Source organism: Cuculus canorus, chromosome 1 (genome assembly GCF_017976375.1).
Source record: "Cuculus canorus isolate bCucCan1 chromosome 1, bCucCan1.pri, whole genome shotgun sequence".
NCBI lineage: Eukaryota > Metazoa > Chordata > Aves > Cuculiformes > Cuculidae > Cuculus > Cuculus canorus.
In genome coordinates, this window is record NC_071401.1 from 88,161,682 (window position 1) to 88,186,343 (window position 24,662).

At 39.8% G+C, this 24,662-nt stretch overlaps 1 protein-coding gene across 2 annotated transcripts in view; it reads left to right on the forward strand.

Annotated features, from left to right (window-relative positions):
• The first annotated feature begins 886 nt into the window (after positions 1–886).
• The window catches only part of PRRG1 (proline rich and Gla domain 1), a 53,153-nt gene continuing 29,377 nt past the window's right edge, over positions 887–24,662 (forward strand). Inside the window, exons 1-2 of one of the 2 annotated variants that reach the window (XM_054071586.1) lie at positions 22,806–22,901; positions 23,128–23,295. The gene's annotated coding sequence lies outside the window, so the exon portion shown is untranslated. Of the gene's footprint in view, positions 908–22,805; positions 22,902–23,127; positions 23,296–24,662 lie in introns of those variants that run through there. The other variant, XM_009558558.2, reaches the window with a different exon arrangement.

The following is a 24,662-nucleotide window of genomic DNA, read 5'->3' on the forward strand; positions in this document are numbered from 1 at the left end:
CTTTTCAAACAACAAGACAAAACCATTTATTGAATAAACATTTTTCCCTCTTGCTCTTCAAAAATCTCCATTTCCTTGTGACAACAGATACCATTTACATTTTATGTTCTCCTTAATAACCTTGAGAATGTGTTATTTTTGTCTTCAGAACTTCAATCTCTTTTGTTGTGATACCTCTATCTCTCCTTATTGACATTCCCTTTTTTTGGATCTGTAATTCATACTCACTAATACTGGCATTTTATGTTTTTTCCTTAATTTCTTCCTTCACTTACCACCAAACAAAAATGAACTGCCAAACATCACTTATTTGACTTCTTACTTGACTATGGAATCCATCTGGTAATGAGTTTATTTCACAGATTTAAGGCTTTTTTTTTTTTTTTTTTCCTTAACCTAGTTTATCTCAGAAATTGTCTCAACTTTGGAAATTATTTATTTGAAGCATTTATTAATATACATATATTTGTACACATACATAATTACATATAAAGTGACAATATAATGTTGAATGGAGCTGCCCACGGTTTGTTCATTATGAGTATAATAACACCATTGGTCTCAAGGTAACCATCCACTTCAAGTGGAGATTATGCATTTATCTTTAACTGCCACACTGAAGTTCAAAATAGACATGTGATTAAGAAATTAGGTAACTCATCCTGACTATATTGGATCAGACGCTGGATTTCACTGACATCATGGTTAAAATTAGCTACTGGCTGTAAACAGACAGGAGACGGGGGACCAGCTCTCTCTTTCACCGCAGTCAAGTGATGCTTTCTCAGAGAAATTGACTGCAAGATATCACAACTGCTGGGAGACACCCACCGAACTGCTGGAAATCCCACTCGGAGAAACAGCCTTTTCTGCAGGATGAGGAAGAATTGCCCAGAATAATAATACAGTCAGTGAAAAAACGTTCAGACTTGTGAATGGCCTTGCCCCTTTGGATTTGAAGTGAATAGGAGAAAGAAATAGAAGGCATATCCTTTATTTCAATGATGTTCCTTTGAACTTGTGGGAAGGATGTAAAAGTTAGTCAACTCAGGAAGATCAAAGGCCTACGAGTATAAATCCTGAAGTGCTGCAAGTCAGATATATTCAAGTGAGACTGAAATTACTCTTTAAATTATTTAACAGCATGAGTAATGTTTTGACTTTGTGCTGCCACTTTTTATGGCATCTAAATCAATTTATTTCTCTAAATAGATCCTAGTGCTTTGCTGCAGTAACTAGATATCACTTTCACTGCTTCCACTCTATCAGTAAAATGTCAAATTAGCTTTAGCATTTCATTAGAAGTTTTAGCAAATTATGTAATGAAGGAAGAATAAATTATTTAAAACTATGAAAGGGCCAAAATAATGTTTATCTCTCTGAGGCATTACAGTAACACTCTGTAACTTTAAAATAAGACAGGTTATTCCTTTTCCTATCATCTTAAATACAGCTTTCATTATTCACAGAATAATGATGTGAATAATGAAATAATGAATCAGCTGTAACTTTCATCACTGAAACTCAGTGTCCACAATGACTATGTTTTCCCAGTACACATAGGAATGTGCTTTTTACATCAGAAAGACGCATTGTCATTGTATATAAAATGGGGCTTTATTCTTCTTCCTACAGAAATCTGTAGGACCCCTTTCCACATCAGTACCACAGAGGGGTCTAACGGAAAAGCTGTAGTGAGTCCTGCCAAAGCACTTTATGATAATATTTGTCCCAAAACTGTCTCGTCTCTTCTGCCAGAGGCTATTTTCCTCAGAGAAGATTTGGCAGACTGCAGTATGTGCACTTACATCAGCTCCTCCAGAGCAAATCCTTAGACTATCAACAAAGATGGGCTTGAGCCATACCAGGCTGCTAAGGGAAGGAGCCAAAGAGCCCTTACTTCTGCCAGCTTTGCAACAGGGTAGCAACCTTTGGTGAGCTCAGTAAGCCAGACAGCCAGTATATAGTATAGTCAATACCTGCCCTAGCCAAATATTGCCAATTTTTCTCTTGAGGCTGTACATCACAGCCCTGCAGTTACAGCAAAACTACTTGTACGAGTACATAAGTCCCTGGAGTGTATGAGAACACATGCTGAACAATTGGATCCTTGGATCCAAAGACGATTTGACTTTAATTAGAAAAAGTGTGGCTAAGAGCTCCTTCTGGAGGCTGTCAGAAGGAGTTTGGAGGCCCTGAGCAATGCTGGCTGAAGTGCATACATGAGGAGTACGCTGCTGTCTTATCAAGGGAGTTAGAGCATGCTCACTGTGCATGTGTGCAGAGCTTCGCAGAGCAGCTGTACAGCACGTGTACAATAGCTGATATAAATACATTAACTGTGCGGGCTGACAGACATCCGGAAAAACAGTTGACACAAAAATAAAGTCACTTTTCAACCATTTTTAGGGGACATAGTCCTGATTCTGAAAGGATTCTCAAGACCCTTCAGGGAGTTAGGCCGTGGAACCTAACAAGTCAGCTGTGAAAATAATCCTTCTAGTATCCCCAGAGTGAAAAGGTTGATAATTTAATCTACATGCACTGATTCATGTGTAGCTGTAACACAAAACATACAGTGAGACCTCTTTTTTTATGTCAGTCCTCCTATTACTGGCATTTTGATACAATTGATGAAGTTTAACATCTAAAAGTGCAATGAAGTGTTTAGAGAGGAGGAATTACGTGTATGTGCTTCTTCAGAGGCACCAGTACCACCTTCTACTTGATGGTCTGGTGATGTGAAGAGTGTGGCCTGTGTGTGAACAGCTCTGTTGGCACCTGTTGCAGGTGTCTGCAGATATTAGACAACATGTACTCCACAATTGTATCTGAGACATATATCCCTCAGTTCTTCCCAAAAGTAAACCAGAGTTAATACAGAGTCATGTTACAGCTAAAACTTGCTGTAACCAAATGTGTCCTCATCAACACAGAGAAGCAACATGGCACTAGGATCACAAATGTTTTTCTCCTAGATCAACTAAGACACTTCTACATTTTTCTTTAAGCAACTTAATATTCTTGTATATTCAGTGCTGTATTTATTCAATTGGCAAGACTACTTTAAACACACTGTGTAAATCCACATTTTCACTTGAAGAAGAATGAAACGCTGTAATAGAGGGTATAAAATACCATAAGTTCTAACAGAACATTTGTGTCAGCAGTGTAAGTCAAAAAATGTCCCTAGTCAGCTTTTCGCGTAGTTTCCCAGAACCAGAAAAAAAAAAAAAAGAATGGAAATGCAGTGAACAGCTTGAAACACAGCTGAATTTATTTTAGAATAGGACCCTCATGCAAGACTGATCTCAGACCGTGTTGCTGCTACTGGCATTTGACAGAAGATTAAGGATTGTTCACATGGCAAATTATGGTAATAAAACACAAACTGTGATTCTAAAGTGCAACAATGGCATTAATACAAATTCATATGTGTACACTTTCATCTAATTATAAGAGATCTTTTTCCATTTTTGGCATTAATTCCTTCAGAACTGATTTCAGCTAGACCAGAAAAAGCCAATCTCATACTGGAATATGCATCAATATAGATAGTTAAACTAGTACAGTTATGTTAGCTTAATGATGCTTCTGTAACTTCCAGAAAATTTTTTTAGCATGAAAAGTAGTTGTGGTTGTTGTTATTAATTTTTCTGATTTAATTGTGCTATAGAATTAGGATATTAGATGACATCCACCTACCTTTGCATTTGACTAACGTGCAAGTTCATACATCACACTTGTTTTTCTCAAATCTCAGTTCAAATCCATATAATAGTTCCTCAGTTTAAAAAGACACAGCTTTTAACATCTCTAAGAAGAAATTAATATAATTAATTGAAGTTTTAGTCATTTCCTTTAATGAACTATTGTACAGACATGAGGCTTACTCTTTTTCCTAGTTAGTGATCCTTGGCAATATATATGTAAAAAATCAAAGGATGCTATTCAAATGGTAGATGACAAAGTACATGAGGCAGAGAAATGACCTTTGATGGTCTCTGATTAAAGATCGGTGTTCAAAACCGGGACTTCTTCTGTACTCAGTCCTACTCATCCTTTACCACACTGACATATAAAATATATTACTCATACAGTTATTTAAGTTTAATTATCTGTATGATAACATTATAAATCTAGCAGGCAAAACCATAAGCAATTAACACTGTGCCACTCAGATTTCATATAAATACAATAAATGTCATAAACTAGTATCATAGTTATTCCTCATTCATCTCAGGTTATCCGGGGGGTTAAAATCCTACCTGTCACTGTCATAGTTAAACAATTTCTACTTGTTACTCAGATTTCCAGCAATGAAGAACTTAATGGGTTTCATTAAATATCTGGTCTCCGTCAAGTTTCAGTATATACATCTACCCTTAGGACACTGTATTTTTGTTACTATTATTATTTTGACTACAAAATTGAGGACTGCCTTGGCCAGGAGATAGGCTTGTGAAGAGGCTTCCTCAGGAAGAATAATTGTGTGTGATCCTGAGGTTGTCCAGTTTCCCAGCTCTGTGTGCCTTATCTTCTTATTTGTAAACTGCATCACCCGGAGGAGATCAATAGTTCATAGACTGAAATTCAGCCTTTAGTATTGTTTAGTCTTGATTTTTTAATCACTTTAAGGTTTAGTTCTGAGGTCTTCAAGCAACTTGAGGTGTATTTTGGAACTACTTGAAGGCATTAAACACTGACTTCACATAGGCAAAGAAAACTAACACAACTGTGGAAGCAAGCCTTTACATGTTGTACCAGGGAGAAGGCAAGCACAACTTATACATCTCAGGAAATCAGGCAGTTTTAATGAAGGCAGGAGTGCAGTATATTGCAATAAACTGCAGCCAGGACCTAGTGGATAGTTATGTGGAAATCATATTCCACACCTCTACTCTGTTTAAGCTGTTATCTCTGTGTTTGCTGTGCAGAGGAATGCTCTTCTTCAAATGATTATTTTATTTTCTGGCTTCATTTGACCCTCAGTCCATTCCCTAGTCCACTCTTCCTGAATTAAAAACAAAATCTCAAATGATAGGAAAGATGATCAACCTCTGTGAGCTCACAGTTCTCCATCGATATTTTTCTTGTGCTAACAATTTCCATTACCTTGATAAAACAATGCATTAATAAAGCAACAAAAAGAAAAGGGAGTATATTGGCATTCCAATAAACAGAAACGAGGAATTAATATTATAGTTCAGTATATTAAAGAATTAAAAACTAGGAGCCTTTAGGAAAACAAAAAATGTAATGTGAAGAGATAAACAGGTTGGTTTTATGAGGGCTGCCTGAGTCAAAGAATGAATTTCAGCCTGAATCCTGCTTTTAGTTCTGCACCTACAAGAACAGGGCCTTTGCTATTGTATTCAATACATCCAGGATTTCCAAGAATTTGTTTCTTTGTGATGCAAGATCATTATTTCTTCTTTTACACGTAGTTGTGGCTGCTTTTTTAAAGACTGTTTGTCTATGAGAGCTGATCTCACCTACAGAGCCTCTGTTGACACCCTAGTCTGAGCACAGCTATTCTGATACAGCAGCCTCGCGATGATGCAGTGAGGGGGCTTTCTGTCAACTTGGTTATGTTTTTCCTCCTGCAACATTAATCAAGCCAACAAAAGCTCTCTTCTGCAGTATGGCTCTATTAGCAAGGGAGTATGATTATTTTCACACTTGCAGCTGAAATGACTCTGCTGACAAAACTCCGCAGTGCAGGTCAAATCTGAAAAACAGCTGAGGGAGACTGTATGGCTGATAATAAATAATACATGCTCTGAAAGCCATTGCAAGTTATTTAGTTTGTCAGATTTAAATGGGACTTAGCTGTCCTATGATGGATTTTCACTCTTCCTGATAATCCAGTTCCTGTGCAGTGTGCATAACAGTGCCCGGTAGGAACAAAATAGAAACCATTATAACGAGTTAATACAGTACCATTTGCACAGTGTGCATTTATGATCGCACTCAGTTCCCTCTAAGCTGTCAAAGAGGAATCACATAGCTGTAAGCAAATTTACTATTCACATTATAAGCACTGTCTCAGCAGCTTTCGTGTGTACAAGACAGGCAGCATTTCTTGAAGTCTTTTCCCACAGGCACCTCTACACAGATTCTGCAGGCAGACGTGGTCCAGAGAGACTGGAGACAAGCCATCTTCAAGCTAGAAGCTGTGTAATGCTCTTGTCAATGGGCAAAGCTAATAAACCCTGTGAGAGCATATCAGCTTGGGCTCAACAACATGCTAAAATATCAGCTTGGGCTCAACATGCTAAAACATCAGCATGGCTCCCAGTTGACTTAGAGGGTGATGAGAATGAGTCCATACCTGTCTGTAGAAGATTGTAAGGATGTCTAAATCTCTGGAGAATAGAATGCTCACTGAAACTTTCTCAATGTAACATGAATGTTTAGGACACCATGAAAATCAGGAGTCCTGCCAGACAGCGGGGTAATCCTCTGCGTATTTTGGGATTCATTAAAATAGAAACAGCTGGAATAAATTCTGTTGCAGATGGAGCCATATATGCTATTAAAAGACCTTCGGTTTGAGGTCTTGAGAGTATGCAAACTTCAATTGCTTACAAGGAAATTTTCCCACAGCTGATGTTTCCACAATGCAATTTATTTGGAAGTTTTCAGCCCTAATGATTCAGACATTTCTGAGAATAAATCTAGGAATTCACATTATTTGCCAGTGTTAAAGTCCTGTCAGCTTTCCCATTGAAAGTGCTGTTTTCTCCAGTTTTCAGTGCAGGAGTTCAACCTTTCTTTGGGGGTAAGTTTTGTTGGTTTTTTCAGTTAGGGAAGAGTCTTTTGCCACCTAAAGAAAACTTATCCGGCTGGCCAGTGAGAAAACATAATCTCAGATTGCATGTAGTAAAGCCCCATTAAAAAACTAACTAAAGTCCATAAAGAGCTTAACGTCACTAAATAACCAGACCTCTTGCAGCTCCTCAGACTGACCGAACTATATATGTGACATCTATGGGAGACTATAGTTCAGAAAGACTTTACATCTTTTGCTCCTCTTTCTTTGGTGTGTATCCAGGAACTAGAACATAGAGAAGGAAACTCTCCTCTGTACTCAGGAGGTAAGCAGCCTTATCTAGTTTTACTGATGAAAGTCTTAGATGCCTAGTTCTTAAAAATTATCAGTGTCTTTATGAAGGCACTACTAAGAATTTTTTCTTTCTGAAAGTTGCAGATATTCATCTTCAGATGGGACACATTTTAGCCTCTGAAGAGAACTACTGTCCTTTTGTAACTAGAAAGTTAACGTGCCTATGTATCTTAGACTACATGTCTAAATTTTTAATAGTCACGGAAAAGCAGGATGGATCTCACTGGGGATAAGCTTTACTTATTCTGCAAATTGAATGGAATGGTGAGGTCGTAACTAAAGGCTGTTTTATAACACAAGTACAAGAGGCCATCAATTGTGATTACACAGACTGAGTCATTTCTGCCATTCCTGCCTTCTGGGATCTTGAAACTCCGATCTCAGTAGTGTTTCTCCTATTGTTCTTGCGCAGGTAATATAGCTCCAACTGCTGACCATGCTTACCTTCTGATGACTACTATATGTTATCAGTCAAAAAATGCATTTAAGTTTATAAATGCATTAAAAAAGCGTTCTTCTAAATGGTATTCTTTTTAACCTTTGTTCAGTTACACCTACATTGGAATTGTGTGCCACATTACCTCAGTTCCTGGAGCTCCACTGCCTCAGGAAAACCCTTTCTTACTGCTGATCCTTTGACAAAACAAATGCTCCATACATTATCAACTGTTACTTAAACCCTATTGTACAGTAGAAAAGACAAACAATATAAAAGACATATATAATACATAAGGAGTGGCTGAGGGAACTGGGATTGTTTAGCTTTGAGAAGAGGAGACTGAGGGGAGAACTTATTGCTCTCTACAACTACCTAAAAGGACATTGTAGAGAGGAGGGTGCTGGCCTCTTCTCCCAAGTGACAGGGGACAGGACAAGGGAGAATGGCCTCAAGCTGCACCTCAAGCTGCTGTCTGAGGTTTAGACTGGACATCAGAAAAAATTTTTCACAGAAAAGGTCATCGGGCATTGGCAGAGGCCACCCAGGTTGAGTCACCATCCCTGGAGGTATTTAAAAGATGCATAGATGAGGTGCTCAGGGACATGGTTTAGTGGCAGATAGAAATTTGTCCCCATGTAGAGCTGGCCATGTAGAGATGTCACATGAAGAGTTAGTCCATGCAGAATTGGCTGCTCCACAGAATTGGCAATAGAGAGTTGTCCCTTTCTCTGTCTACTGATCACAAAAGGAAAGCCTGTACACATCTGTAGGGGTCCTGAGTGCCTTAATAAACCTTACTGGCCCTGCTCAGCACCCCCAGGGCCTCCTCCAACCCTGCCCATGGGCTCAGGATCCCCATTTCAGGCCAGCCTGGCTGTTAGTCTCTGCCTCAGTGATGCCACAAGCTTGCTGGTCTCCAGCTTCCCAGTCCTGCTTGATGACATCATTGCCCTCAGCTCCTGGCTGCCTGTCCCTGGGGAAGCACCTGAACCTTGCTGCTTCCTGACAGTACCTTCTGGTGGCCTGAAAAACACCTTCCTGACATTGATAGGTTTCAGATAATACCTTATTCATGTATATGAGAGCCAGTGATTTTGAAAGAATTACTTTCTTATTTCCTTCTGTAAATATTAAAAATTATCATTATTTTAGTAAGAATCTCATTAAAAATATTTGTTGTTCCCTTAGACTCTCACGGACTGTATTCATTTTCTGAGAAATATGGCTTCCAATTAAGAAAATTATGAGAAGCCAGAATCTGAATATTGTAAAAGCCTAAAAATCTAAATGTTTAAGTGCTCACTAACCATAAGGCAAACAAACTCCTTGTGATATTTTAAAACATAATACACTAAGTTCCAAATTGCCAAAACTATTCTTCCAAAAACTCTTCTGCCAAAACTCCTTCTCCAAAATTAACCAAAACTAGTTGAAGGTGTCGTTGATTATCAGGCATTTTGTATGTTTATGTTCCTTTAGGTAAAGGGAAGAGATGGTTCTTTTTCATTAATGTGGACAACATTTATAATTTCTAAAAAAAATTACTGTGAGATTTTGTTGGGCTGAGCAAGGTGGCTGCTCGGGGCATCAGCTTAAGAGAAAAAAATAAATTTGATCTAATTTTTAAATTGTAGAGAAACAAAAATATGCAAAAAACCTCTTGGATGGAAAACTGATGGTGTTGATTTGAACCAAATGTTCCTGTGTTTGTTTCTTAATTTGTTTTCTTTGTGGAAAAAAAATCTTCATTTTCTATACATTAATAGTGCTAAAAAGGAATTTAGTCTTTCCAAAGGGTTGCTAATGTGTGTAGAATAAATATAACATCATCCCCAGTCACAACCTCTCAGCCTCATTAGGGAGACATGCTGCCGACAGCATTTTGGCAAACTCATTAGGAGTTTTTTGTTGCAATCAAATTTGTCCTGTCCTTAGTTTCCAGGCACACTATAATGTGGAGAACAAAACCTTGTAACTGTTCTACCTCATTTATGGATTTTTTTACTGAATGCACCATCTTTGTTTTACAGAAACCGTCCTCAAAGGCCAATGGAGTGTAAAAATGCTTGTGCTGAAAATAATTTCATTAGTCTTGCTGGACATAAATTAGCACTATTTCTTTCGAATTGCCATGCAGTAACTCTGAGTGGCAAAACAGAGATGCAGGCAGACTGTTGCTTTTGATTTTCTCTGTGCTATGAAGTGCAGAAAACCACAACTCTATGTTTGAAGAACTCAGAAACATACAGGGACTTTCTGTCAGTGTGATACCTGAACTCTAGGCTGGTGTAATCTTTGTGCGTGACTATGGGCGACACAATACTCCTGAAACCTTTGTGTATCTCAGGCATATCAATGCTGATGCACCTCAGAGTTGATTTCCACAATGTGGGTCAGTAAAAACTTGTTTCTGCCACTATAGGTGTGGTCCTGAGAAGCATTAGTGCTGGAATAAGGTAGGGGAGCATGGAGGATGGACAGGATGGTCAGAACTGGGGAAGGGCTGGAGGAAGGAAACTGGAAAAAGGAGGCTGAGGTAAGAAAAAAGGAGAGGAGAACTGGAGAGGGGGGGAACTGGAAGACAGAAAGGTGAAGGAAGCTCTCCTCCTTTCAATCACAGCAAGTAATCAGCTCCACTCTCTGTGGAACCGAACCTTCTATTTAAGTCTTAAAGCTTGAAAGCATTCATCTCCTGATATTATTAGATACATGTTTTCCAAAGTGCCTTTGATTTAGAGATTTTAAAGAACACTGTGAGATCAATTTTGAGCCAAAATTTAAGCTCTAAACATTTTAAGAACAAATACTCGCACATCATGAGATCAATATAAAAGATTAACATTTTCCTGTGAAGTATATATAAATTCAATTAAAACCAACAACTTTCTGTCTTGTATGTGTATGTGTGTGTGCAAAGACCAACAAGTTGAGAAGAAACAAAGCATTTTCTTTATATTCATTGCCCAGAACAAAGTAAACGTAAGAATAATGGAAGAAAATAGTAGTAGTATCTCGCAGTGCCAGAACTTCAGAAAGCATCTGTAAAAAAAAAATTCTTTTCTTGAATACTATGACTTTTAACCTGATACTTTTCGGAACTGATGATTTGCATGACTTGAAGTGAAATCATTAGCCAAATGCAATTAAGGTATAAATTTATAGAGAGAAGAAGTCAGAAAAAAACAAGGTTGTTTTATATTATCTTAAACAGCTAATACAAATGCTCCCATTAATTTCTCATATGTGAAAGAATCAAACCTAAGACTTTGAACCACTATGCAGTTGCAAAACAAATTACTTCCTCTCTGTATATTCTAAATCCTTTATTTAATAATCAGCATATGCTGGAAAGCAATATGATACAACAGTAATAAGGACTATTTTTAAAATGAAGCTTGAATATGAAATTAGAAATGAAATCTATCTTTACAATATCTGTTCACTAAATGGAGTTCAGACAGCAATACAAAAATGTTTCTTTTCAAGCCAAATCTGAATTTGTCCCTATATGTTGCATTATTGCTTACAAATCAGGTATAATGGAATATAAATGCAACTATGGAAGAATTCAAATGTCTGCTTACTTGGCCTGATCTAGGCTTTTTAAACAAATTCTAAAAATGAAAGCTGCTATATGTTTTATTGATAATTTACCATTTTAAATTGGATTCCAAGGACATAATCTGAGTGTAGTGTTAGCAAAAATTGCACTGTAGGATAAATATTCGATTTTCATTTTGATATACTGAATTGGGTAAATCTCAAGTATCAGGGAAAAAAATCCCAATTTTGATCTCCCTGGTTTGCCTGAAACACTAGTTTAAGCTGGTTTTGCTCTTAAAAACATTCCTCCTGGCTTCTTAGCTATTAAGCCTGGATACAGTGACTGATTGTATGACAGTAAAAATTTCATGACAATTTTACTCGGGGAAACAATGAATTTTGGTTTTTTTATCAAATACTGCAGATAAAATACTAACACATTTGAAGAGCATGATAATACTTCACTTTTTGTTATATAAGTTTCATATTTCACTAGCCCTGGACTTGAAAGGGCCACCTCACATCTCAAATGTAACAGTTGACAATGCACATACTGCTTGAGGGCTGGAAAGCAAAATAAAATTTGTTTGCACAAAACTGTCACTGAATGTTTATCTAAACTTGTTTCACTTGGCACTGCAGCAGATAAGAAAAGTGCAGCATTAAACCACCAAGGTTGCACTAAGGGAATGATACATAACAGTAAAGGTCTGGGAAAATGCTGTTGTTCATTCTGCAGACTAGGTCCGCAAAGTCCATTTCTTGACAGGAGGCTCTTCAAGGAAGCTCACAGCCAATAAGCAGAAAGCCTCCGCTAAAGAGTACAGTGCACTGCCTATAGAAGTTGTTCATAAAGTTGGCTGCCTAATTCATCAGGACTGTACATAACAATAGCTAAAGACATAATATTACATGCTTTGTCATATATCTCTGTTTTTTCTTCACCATTAACACCTCACTACAAGATGCAGTGGCATCAGAGCGAAGATGTCTTCAATCTGTAATCTCTCACTTCTAAAAGTTAAACAGACATATCAGCTATATCTGTCACGTTCTTTCTAAGGCATCTTTTGGGTACACAGGCTCTGCGCAGACAAGACACTAGGCATGCCAATTGCTAATCAGATGTGGGTCAGCATTGAATTTAATAACAGAGACCAAATAAGATTTAACTCAGAGATCCTTTCAGTCAAGAAACACCAAAAAGGGTGGGAAAGGAAAAGATAAAACACTAAGGACTATCCAAGCTCTCCGAAGCAATTAAAATGTATCTGTTGCCATAAGCAGGTGAAACCCTATTGTTTGTTGGCAAATAAGCAAGAAAAAAAAAGCATACTACAAGAAGAGATTAGAATGATAACTGTTTCAGTGTGAACTGTATCAGCTTTTCTTTTTCTTAGCAAAACAGAGGAAGTCTGTAAACATGTCTATAGGATCACATCTTTTTACCCTTTATATTTCTTGTACTCCTTCCATATTGCTGTTCTGTAACCTTTCTGATTAGATTCCTACTCACCCATACCATTTTTTCCTATTCATCTTCACTCATCTGACATAGTTTCCTACTTTTGTATTCTTTTTTCTTCTCTTTTAAGAGCTCATGATTTTGTAAAGATGATTTATTACTACCCTTCTATCAACCTTGGAGATGCATATTGTGGAGTGCTTATCAGAATGTCTTGTAGCTCTCATCAGATCCAGGTCCAACATGGGTATAAGTTATTGAAAAAAAAATATAATCTTGCACAGGGTTGCTGGATATTACCAAGTTAAAGCAAGGGGGAAGGGTATGTATTTATGAAAAATAGTTTGAAGTTTAAATGTACTTTTGCTCCCACTTCTGACCACAAATCAATTACTTGCTAACATGACTGTTAGCTATGTAGAAACAAGATAACAGTACCCAAATAGCAATAATCCTCCAGTGTCAACTTACAACTTTCTCAGATATTCAGAAACAATAGTTGTTTCAAAATAAGCTGTGAACGAATACGTGTAAGTCATTAGTTCTTTGCAGTGGTAAGATGGATAAGCCTCAGAGTCGAAAGCAAATGATTACATCACTGATGCTGATACAGAAGTTCAAACCTTGTGATTCCATGCAGGCTTGGGGGTAGTCAGCTGGAAGCCTCTCATTCACTAACATGCTTAGTCACTAACACAAAAGTCAATGCTTCACCAGGGAGTCCTCTGCTTGTTCTGACATTAAAATCTCTTTCATTGTTCCCTTTTGACCATTCAGTTAGGTTAGTCAGGGACAGCTGTGAAACAGCTGCTGATTTAACCTGAACAGTAAGTTCGGTGTGGGCACAATTTACATGTCAGAGCCTGGAGTGCCCCAGTGCCTTGCAACAGCTGTACTGGGAGATGGGGCCAGCTCTGAGATGGCAGTGGTAGCAAAAGCACCAAGGAAGAGCATCAGGAAGTCTCATTGGTGGCTTCTGCCCTTTGCCAGGAGGCCTCTGGGGGTGGTTTCTAACCATTCTGCCACTCACAACTCCTGCTTTCTTGTCCTCACCCAGTGGCAGCTGCCTGCTGCACCCTCATACCAAAACCCAGGCCTACACCCTCACACAACAGCTATATCAGTTCTACATGTACTTAGTTCCTCATACCTGTCTCTGTTACTCAAGGCACGTACAGTCTGGTTCAAAACACAAGGCCTGGCCCAGTTCTAGGTTTCAGTTCCACTGCTATTGTCCTTACCCTTGCAAAACTCTCATTTATATGGAAATGGTTGGGAGACGGAAGCACAAACCAGCTGAGGCAGGAAGGTCCAAGGATGAACCCTCCACAGCCTCTTTGGGCAGCCTGTTTCAGTGTTCGACCACCGTCACTGTAATACACATGGATAAGATTCCCTTCTCCAGGCTGAGAAGTCCCAGGTCTCTCAGCCTGTCTCTGTATGACAGATGCTCCACTTCCTCAGTCATCTTCATGGCCCTTCACCAGACGCTCTCCATTAAGTCCATGTCTGCCTTGTACTGTGGAGAACAGAGCTGGACCCAGCACTCCAGGCATGACTCACCAGGGCTGAGCAGAGGGGAAGGAGCACCTCTCTCCATCAGCTGCTGATGACACTTTGCCTAATGCAGACCAAGATGCTGTTGGCCACTTTTGCTACAAAAGCACATGGCACATAGCATGGTCAGTCTGGTATCCACCAGGACGCCCAGGTCCTTTTCTGCCAAGATGCTTTCCATGAGGTCAGTTGTAGAGAGTTATTCCTCTCCAGAGGAAGGATTTGTCATTTCCCATTGTTCAGCTTCTGGAGACTTGTGCTGGCCCATCCCTTCAGCCTGCCAACGTCCCTCTGAATGACAGGACACCCATCTGGTCTATCAGTCACTCATTCCAAGAGACATATGCTGCCCAGAAAAGAAGGGAGGTCTTCTGATGAGCTCTCTCATTTTACAGAATTGTAGCACAAGAGAGGATTTTGTCACCATTGTGTCATGAGTAAATTCAAGACACGTATTTGAAGGACCATGCAAAATAAATATGATTCTCCTTAGACTTTTGTTAACAATCAGAAGGCACACAGTGCTACATTTTATAAGATCACGTCAGTGGAATTCTGACAACATGAAGTGATAAAGTGCTAAATAATTCCACTTCCAGTCATTTAAATTTATGTTGTATTTCATACTTGGGATATTTGCTCTTTCTGCATGCTCACTTTGTCACTAAATGTGTGCATCAAATATATATTAGAAAAAGCACAACAGGGTTTAAGAAAAAAAAATGCACTGCAAGGATGTTATTTTGCTGAAATATTCTGGAGAGACACTATAAACCACAGAAAAGAAATCTGAGTTGTTTGTGATGTTACAGGGATGCTGAGATTGCTTGAACAGTCCTGTTAAACATAGTTGCTTATGTATTTTTTATATCAAATAGACTTTTAAAAGCTTTGCATGGTGTTATAAAATAAAAGGTCATTCATCTATCTCATTCTTCCCCTCTTCTGAAAAGAACGTAAATATGCTCCAAACTCACAGGGTAGATTGAGTGAACCCAAAATCATTTATTTCCACAAACATCATGGGAAGTCAAATTTTCCTAACAGATGTCAGGCTCTCTTTTAAGAATGCTATTATTTCATTAGCTATTTGTTTTTCCTCTAGGATGTTAGTCTGAATATTCTCATACTCTCATGTAGTGAGAAACAAAGCTACTCAAGCCCTGATCAGAAAGTTGCTTATTTTATTGACCCAGTAGAGATCTAGGCACATAATCTTCTGTTCCAAGGTTTACCACTTTCTTAAATAACTTGCAGATTCATGTTATGTAATGTTAGGGGGTTTGTGGTTGCTGATTTGTAGGTAAAAACTGCACAGTTAAGGCACCCGGTTTGTGTTTAAATATTTCCCTTTATTTGTTTCTTTTTCTCTTCCCCTTTTTTGTCTCAACACCTCAGAAAAAATTATGTAATATATAAATGCTGCGGATCAGAAAAATAATTACAGCACTTTCACAGGGCACATGCAGGCCATCAATCAGACTAAAATATACACTATAAAACCAATGGTATAGGACTTACATGCATCCTGCTTTCCTTACTGCAGTTTATAGACTATAAATACGCTCACAATTACTCTGTAATATTTGGCTTTGATCAATAGCACACTTGTGTGATCTACAGTAATTCAGGTGAATACCTTCACAGAAGCAAAATGGTGCTTTCTAAACAATTTAGAATGCAAATGGAACACACATCGAATCCTGTCAGTGTTTGGGAAGGAAGTGTAGCAAATTATAAATTAATTTCTGAAAGCACAAAGCCATTTAGATGTGAGTGGTCAGTCATTCAGAACACTAAACATTCCAATGTCACAGTGCTCGAATAATAAAGGATTATTAAAAAATCTAAAATATTTGAATCAAGTTAATGTATCACACAGTGACATTTAAATACAGTTGAAAATAGACCAAGTGTATAATTCATCAGTGTGATGCAAATTCACATAATGCAGCAAGCAACTCCTTAGTGAACCCCATCTCCTGATATGAAAATTTTGCAAGGCGGGGCTTCCAGTGCAAAAGCAGGGAAAGGGGTCATTATGAGGCAACATGCTCAGCTTCTTGGGAACATCACTCATTAATGCTGCTACTACAGACCAGCTCCCCCAGCTGATTAAGAGGCAACTTTAATGCACCCTAAAGATATGTCGACCTAGCCCCACATGTGTAAGAGGAATACTGCTCCAGTCCAAGATCTCAAGGCAGAGGGACTGGAGGGGAGAAACAGATGAATACATTGGAAAATATTGCACTGTTCCCCTCAGCAGTTATTGATTTTTTGTGCCATCAGAAGTTGCAGGACTAGATGGCAAAACAAGATGAAGGGATAAAAGCCAGAGGGAAAGTTTGCACTGTTTTCCTGTTATCAGACTACCCCTTTCAGTGCTGAATTTGTCATTTGTCAGGAGATGAGAAAAAGTCATAGAGCAATGAGGACATTGGATCTGTGTCTGACATTGCACTTCAGAACCTCTTGGTTTTACCTTTGTTTGCTTTATTTGATGACAAAGACATAGTAAACCAGTTACGTTTCTGTGGAAGTGTAGCTTCCAAGGAAATGCTCTAGTGCAAGGTACAATTCAGCTGAGCAAACACAATGCACAATAAACAGGAAAACTTAATAAGTGAGTTTGAAAGACAGCACCCGTATTAAACCTGCACTGTACTTGGCAATAAATGATACTTTACATTTTTCCCTTTCTGCTTGTTTAAAGGAAGTTCTCTCTTTCAAAGTATCTTTATTTTTATCATATTATACACATAAAAAGGAAGATTTTGTAAGACACATGTAGGTATGCCATGCCTAAATTTATGGTATATAATATAATACATTTTTCCAGTAAATAGTAGTAACATAGTTATTGTCCTAGACACAACTCCTCTTCCTCATATTTTTTTAAGTCTTGTCAGTTCTTTTATAGAGGTTGGTTTCAGACTTCCATCTCCCTTCAGCTCGAATCCTTGTTTTTCCCACTTCTTGTCTTGCTCCTGCGCTGCACAATAATGATAATTATTTCACACTAGAAAGTTTTGGCTGAATTTTCACTTTTGTACCTCTTTTCTTCAGGATTTAGGAGTAGACATCCTGAAGGCACCCTGGAGTTACAAGACTACAGCGATCTTTTTAAAAACAAACAACAGTTTACTCTTGGAGATGAAAGCAGATATTACATAAATTTCAAAATTAATTCTATTCCACAACACAGGTCAGGAAGAAAGTGAGGGCTAAGACTTTTTCATGAAAACTGAGTCCTTCAGTTTAACCGTAGGTTAAGACTTTCAGGTGGTAGATAGGTTTACTACTGCTGTTCCGGTGAATATTTAATTGTTTATATAAAGTGAGACATCTCCAAGAAGTGGGACCCTAATATTTCCCCACTTCATTTATGGGACGGGGAAGAGCAGAGTTCTGAATTTGTTTTCGAAAATGTAAGGAAAGTACCTAAAGAGCAAATCTATTACCCATGCTAATGACGTACTTTCTCTGTCTGGAAATACAACCTTGGAATGTAGATACCTCTCCTAGTTTAAATTTTATTAAACTATATCATTAAAAATTTATTCCTTTCTGAAGAGAAAGTCTACGCAACTGTAAATTTTCCCAATGAGTTCTACTTAAGGCTTTTACATCTCTGCTCCTTTCAGCAAGGCTCAATGACAGCTTGTTCTCTTCCAAACTAGCTGTGACATTTCGTATTCTTTGTTCACAGAGTCTTTTTTACCTTTTTCATTGCCCTTTTGATCTTTTGGCTCTAAGACTTCACTAACAAACTATGCAATGTGTCTGGAATCAAGGAAGAAAGTACGGCACCATTATTAAGTTAAACATTGTCTCTTACTCCTTATAAAGAGATTTTTCATCTACTGCATTTCCTGGTTATTTTGCAACCACCTGCTATTAAGTTAAATAGATATGGTTAAATACTACATATTCAAACAACCTGAGGCAAACACTCATAAACTATTACAGAAAAACTCCCTGCCTTCCAAATAAAGGAGGATGCAGATTCACAACTCTTAGAGAGCTACCAAACAACGATGCGTGCCTGTCTCCATTGTTCCACCAGTCTGCAGGGAGATTGTTAAAATTCCAGGCATCCACGTAACTTGCACCCATATGGGACTTTCCTTCACTCCTTAAGGATAAATTTCACAATTGTCAAATCTTCTCCTTTCTCCATAACCAAGTTTCTGAGTCAGATTTCATGTCCCTTTTTGCCTACACCAGTTAGGTACCTTTCATATAGACTAGTCAAACATACTTTTCTTTATTTTGCTGTCTTTTACATTTTGAGCAGTTTTCCACCACAAGAACTGTACTTTTTCTGTATTTTCGTTCACATTCACCTGCCTCCTAATGAACCTGAATTTCCACATAAATTGCTGAACAGCCCGTTCCCACAGATGTTTTAGGAGTAGTAGCCACAAGTCACTTTCTTTCTGCTAAGAACTCTCTGGTGTTCTTCTTCAGGCATTGCCCACACATATGCCTTTGACTTTTCCTCCTCTTTTCTTCAAGTGGTGCACATCTGTTTCCAGACTTCCAGGGGTCTACAAGATGCTCAGGGGAGAATGTCAGAGGTGTATGGAAGATTTAAGCAGTTCCCCACAAACAAATTTCAAGGGTGTGTGCAGACACTGGTGCTCTCACCTCTAACCTCATCATTGCAATGGATTACAGTCTGCCATTCTGCCATTCTGCCATGCGAATGAAGGTATTTGGAAGACATCAAACTGATGCCTTGGTTGATGGGAATAACAGAGCATGGGGATCCCTGGAAAGTGCTTTGCTGTTAGGCATCACAACATTAGAATCAGGTGTCAAGACATTGAAGAAAATGTTATGCCCTAGACTCAGGATAGGCCAGCCTTCGCAGCACTAGGATCAGGAGTCAAATCCAAGTTTCTTGACTCAGCCTTTCACACATCATAGGCTCCAAATGCTGCAGCAGCCTATGGCCACACCTTTGCATGTGCAATTGCTTTCCCCTTTTCATGCTCTCTAATTACAACTGCAATTTGCCAAACAATTTCTAGGTTACAGTCAACTATGAGGAAAGGACACGAAGGAGGATCCAGAATAGCTGCTGCTTCACATAGTAGAAGGGAAAAGGCTGAGACGAGGAGAGTTGTCTGTCTCTGTTGCAGTCTTGTGAGAGGGCCAGGATGAGCCACTAGATATTCCCACTCTCACTTCACAGCAGGAGCAATAGCATTACAATTACATGCCTCAGGCTCTGGTAGGCAGGAAGATAAATTCAGTGTTTTACATGAAATTTGGTCCCAATCACATACAAGAAAATGCAAATGGTCAAATGAGACCACCTTGAAGAAGGTATGTTACACTCTAGCAATCTAATGGAGCTCGCCACTATCTTTTGTTTATGCCATGGAAGTTACAAGTGGTATTATTTTTGTACAAACTCGTGGCCATTATTCTGAAGAATATTCCAGCCTAAAATATAAACAGTTTATACAATTTCTACCTTTTCCATCATTTATTAGGTGAAACATTTTTAAAGTTGCAGCTGAGTCATAAAATGTCCTGTCTTTTATTTTTGTTGTGTTTAAATCTAATGAGTATCTGTATATTGAATTACAAAATACAGTTTCATTTTAGAAAATAAATAAATAAAATAAACTAGTGAATTAGGTGTCTACAATTCAAAACAGACTTTCTGATGATTCACACCAAACCGTAAATAGAATATAGTTATCTGTATTTCAAAAGAAATTACAATCCCATAATTAAAACCATATCTTTTGTTCTCAATGTATTTCAGCTTTCTCTGAATGCCATCTTCATAGCACTATTCATAGTCCTAAAAAGTACTATGAACATAAGGAATAATAGGTTTTTATCACTAACACAACTGTTATTGGATGCAAAAGAAGAAACTTTTCTTTAGGAAAAGTAAAATCATGCTAAAAGTGTTCAGGACAAACTAAAATGCCTAGTGATTGTTGTCAATTATGAAAGTTGCTCATAGCCCTGAGGTTATTTTTGCAACCAGGGATTGTTAGAGTTTAGAAATGACTCAGAAATAACCTCTTTCGTCTCTGCAGACAGCTGAAAATTCATGCCGCTTAAAAAGGTGACAATGCTCAAGAGATCATATGGATTTAGAACAACTTTTCCTTGTGGAAAAGGTAAAAAAATGCCATAAGCATGTAAGTATCCATGTTAACTTCATATATGTCTTACTGTGACAAAAGTAATGCAAAACGAAACATGAAAATTATTTGGGACATTCTTTTTTTTCTTCTCTATGCAGTCTTTGCTTGTACAGTGTGTCTCTGCCTTCTCAGACTTTCAACTATGAGTAAATATTACAGTGCTAATGATGTTATGTAATAGAGAACATAATACAATTTTATAATTTTCAAAGCCCCATTCCTCCTCTCAACTTAGAATTCTGACCTGTGGTCTTGAGTTGATAAAAGTCAATGCTTTAAACAAATAAATCAAACCATATTTATATAGACAATGTTAAATTTTCTGTTAAGTTGAACCATTCTTTACATTTGGTACAAATTTTGTCTTTCAGACATGAGTGAAAAAGATTGAGACCGTTATTGAAATACTTTGTAATTTCCTATTGGAATTAATTCTTCAGGATAGTTTTGACTACCAGTTCAATAACACACTGGAAAGACTGTGCTCTTTTATTAAGATGACCTTATACCAAACACCAATGGAGGGTTCAGAAACTGAGAAAACTGTGAACTAGGGAAGATATATTACACATAATACAAATATTAACCACTATCAATCACCTTACCTTTTTCTTTCTCTTTAAACTTGATTGTGACACTCATTGATTCAGCAATATATGGTATTTTTATGGGAGTTACTGATGGCCATTTGTTGTCCCAGGCTCATAAACTTTCAAAGAGCAAAGGTATTTTGTCTCTCATTTATTCGAGAGATTTGAGTTTCTAGATAATTTTGTCAAAGTGCTGTCAGACATATTAATGTAATTTCTTGTGTTTAAATCCTGACGGTCTTAGTGTCAGGTTTTAGTTGACATATATAAGAGCATTAACTTTTAATTATAGGTCAAGATCCATTAAAGAAGCTGAGACATGTCTGGACTATTGCAAACTGTGTCTCATTTTTCCGTTCCCAAAATGTCTATGTGACTGTACTATTAGCTCATTTCTTTTCACGATGATTTCAGTTGTCTGTTAATATAAAATTCAAGGTAAAAAATACTATACAGCATAGTAATCCACTAAAAATTGAAGCCACAGTGCACTGAATGTGAAGGCAGAAGTAATCTGAACTTCAAAAACCACTGCATATTTATAGTGAGCTTCACTTCCATTTTCATGGAATAAATGGTATTTCACACTCCATGCCACTTAGACCTCAATTTCTCTTCTGGCAAGCCAAGCTGTTATTTTTGTGAATCGTTCCTAAGTCATTTATAACCAGGCCACGGCACCGCTGACAACAGCACTTTTGAAGTCAGGTAGGGATTATTAATCTGCTGTGAATTTTCTGAGCAGCTTTATCCTCTTCTTTGTATGCATCCATTAAAAATCATAGAGGTGAAAATGAAGTTACTAGGCACAAACAAACAAACAAACAAAAAGCTAAAAACCGCTTTGGTTTCAGAGGAAGGATTGAAAGTTGGTTAGTACCGATTCTGGGCAGTGCAAAAAAACCTAACCCATCCTTAATTTCTAATGTGGACCATAAGGGTTTCAGGGTTCCTGAAATGCATCTGGCAGGAGATCCAAGCACACGCAAAGGCCCAGACCTCCAGGAAACAAGAACCACTACCCCATGGAGCCACCCCTGAGGGACATAGACAAGGGGCAAAGTCCTAACTTTAAGCAGTTTCAGCTCTCCATCAAAGGGCACAATTGCTGGGGATGGAGGAGGACTTCCCCAACCACGGGGAAAGGCTGCTCTGTCTGTACAGACAAGATGATACAGAGTGATACAAACTGTTCAGGCTTATTCAGCCTGGAGAAGAGAAGGTTGCAAGGAGATCTTATAGTGACCTTCCAGCACCTGAAAAGGGCTACAAGAAAGCTGGAGGCGGAATGTGTACGAAGGCTTGTGGGGATAGGATGGGGGGGAACAGGTATAAATTGGAGAGGGACAGACTTAGACCAGACATTAGGAAGAATTACTCTACTATGAGAGCGGTGAGGCACTGGCACAGGTTGCCCAGGGAAGCTGTAGATGCCCCATCCTTGGAGGTGTTCAAGGCCAGGTTGGATGGGGACTTGAGCAGCCTGGTCTAGTGGGAGGTGTCCCTGCCCATGGCAGGGGGGTTGGAACTGGATGATCTTTAAAGTCCCTTCCAAACCAAACTATTCTATGATTCTATGATACAAACCGACAGAGACAAACTGACACCAACTTTAGGACTGGACGCGCCTGGGGGCCGTTCCAGCCGGGCAGCTACGAGGCAGCCGCTGCCTTTCCAATCGCTAACGGGGTCCCTTCAGCCCGGGGGTCCGGGAGGAACCGCCCCTCTCCGGGCAGCGGGCGGCGTCCCTGGAACGGGATGCACTGAAAAGGGAGCGAAGCTGCCACCCCGGGGCAGGAAAGTGGCGGCGGAGGGCGGGCATCCCGCGCGGCTCGGGGTCGTCCTGGGTCTCGCCCCGCCTCGCAGCCGCACCCCCACCGCTGGCGGCCCCGTCAGCGCATGCGCCTGCTCCGCCGGGCGCGCAGCGGGGAGAGCGCGTGGGCAGCGGCGGCGCCGGGAGCACTCGGGGCACCTCCCGCCTCGGTTGGCGGCGGCAGCGGTGAGTGGGAGCGGAGACCCGGCTGTGCGGGGCGTCCCGAGCCTCGGGGGTACCGGGCGCTGCTGTGCCTGAGTCTGCCTGGGGGACACCCATGGATCCCGGGGAGAGGAAGGGGGACAAGGAGCACGGCGCGAGGGTCCCGTGTCGGGGCGCGCCCGGAGCGGGGGCTCTCGGAGGGGAGAGAGGAGCAAACGTCCTACCCGACCGCCCTTCCTCCTTTTCCCAGGCTGTGGCGGGGCTGCCCGGAAAACTTCTCTCGAGGGGTTTGTGCCGTTTCCAGTTAAGCCAGGGAAGAGAATGTTTTGACCTCGAATCCTGTGTTCATTTCTGGGCCCCTCGCTCCAAGAAGGATGTTGAGGCTCTGGAACGTGTCCAGAGAAGAGCAACGAAACTGGTGAGGGGGCTGGAGAACAAGTCTTATGAGGAGCGGCTGAGAGAGCTGGGGTTGTTTAGCCTGGAGAAGAGGAGGCTGAGGGGAGACCTTATTGCTCTCTACAACTGCCTGAGAGGAGGTTGTAGAGAGGAGGGAGCTGGCCTCTTCTCCCAAGTGACAGGGGACAGGACAAGAGGGAATGGCCTCAAGCTGTGCCAGGGGAGGTTCAGGCTGGACATCAGAAAAAAAATTCACCAAAAGGGTCATTGGGTACTGGCAGAGGCTGCCCAGGGAGGTGGTTGAGTCACCATCCCTGGAGGTATTTAAAAGATGGGTGGATGAGATACTGGGGCATGGTTTAGTGGTTGATAGGAATGGTTGGACTCAATGATCCAAGAGGTCTTTTCCAACGTGGTGATTCTGTGACTGTGTTTAACAAAGGAAAAATCCTGTGGGCTGTCTTTCTTTTTTCTGAAGGAGGTGAATGGCTGCCTCCAAAATAGGCAGCTAATAAATTTTTAAGTTTAAGAAAACGCCGCCACTGAAACGTAAACTGCAAAATGAAACCACGACCATCTGAAGCTTCGTATTCCTGTTAAAACTTTTTCCACCTTTGGCAGGGTCACCCAGAGACTCCTCTGTCTGTCAGAACCACGGTAGCTGGGGCAGTTGCTGCAGCCAAAGCTTTAAGATGCTGAGGGTGGGTAGGTGTATGGAGGCTGCAAGCCTGATTCTCTGGGAGTCTAATGGACGTCTCCTAGGCCTAACACCGCCAAGGGAACAATTTATTCTTGTCCACGGGAAGCGGGAGAGGTGTAAGGAGCATTAATGTCATCCCATTTGGGACTGGGATTGGATGTTGCATTATTTGATGGGTGAAGAAACAAGCAGAGGCTTGGCTTTTTGGGGAGCAAAACTGAGAGGAATGGAACCAGTGATTAAAGGGGAAGAAGACTGTAAGCAAATGAAAACACTTGAAAGGATCTCAAGTTTTCACAACCCTATTGTCATAGATAAGTCTGGGGAGAGAGGAGGAGCTTTTATGCATATGTTGGTGTTCTAGGTTGAAATCATAGAATAGTTAGGGTTGGAAGGGACCTTCAAGATCATCTAGTGCCAACCCTACCTGCCATGGGCAAGGACATCCCACTAAAGCAGGCTGCCCAAGGCCCCATCCAACATGGCCTTGAACACCTCCAGAGATGAGGCATCCACAACTTCCCTGGCAACCTGTTCCAGAACCTCACCTCTCTCATGGTGAAGAAATTCTTCCTTATATCAAGCCTAAATCATCACCTTCAATTTATTATTGCTATAGACTATTGCTGTAACTGAAACAAAAGCCTAGTCATGCTTTTCCTGCAGCCTTGCTGCTCATTGCCACCTTC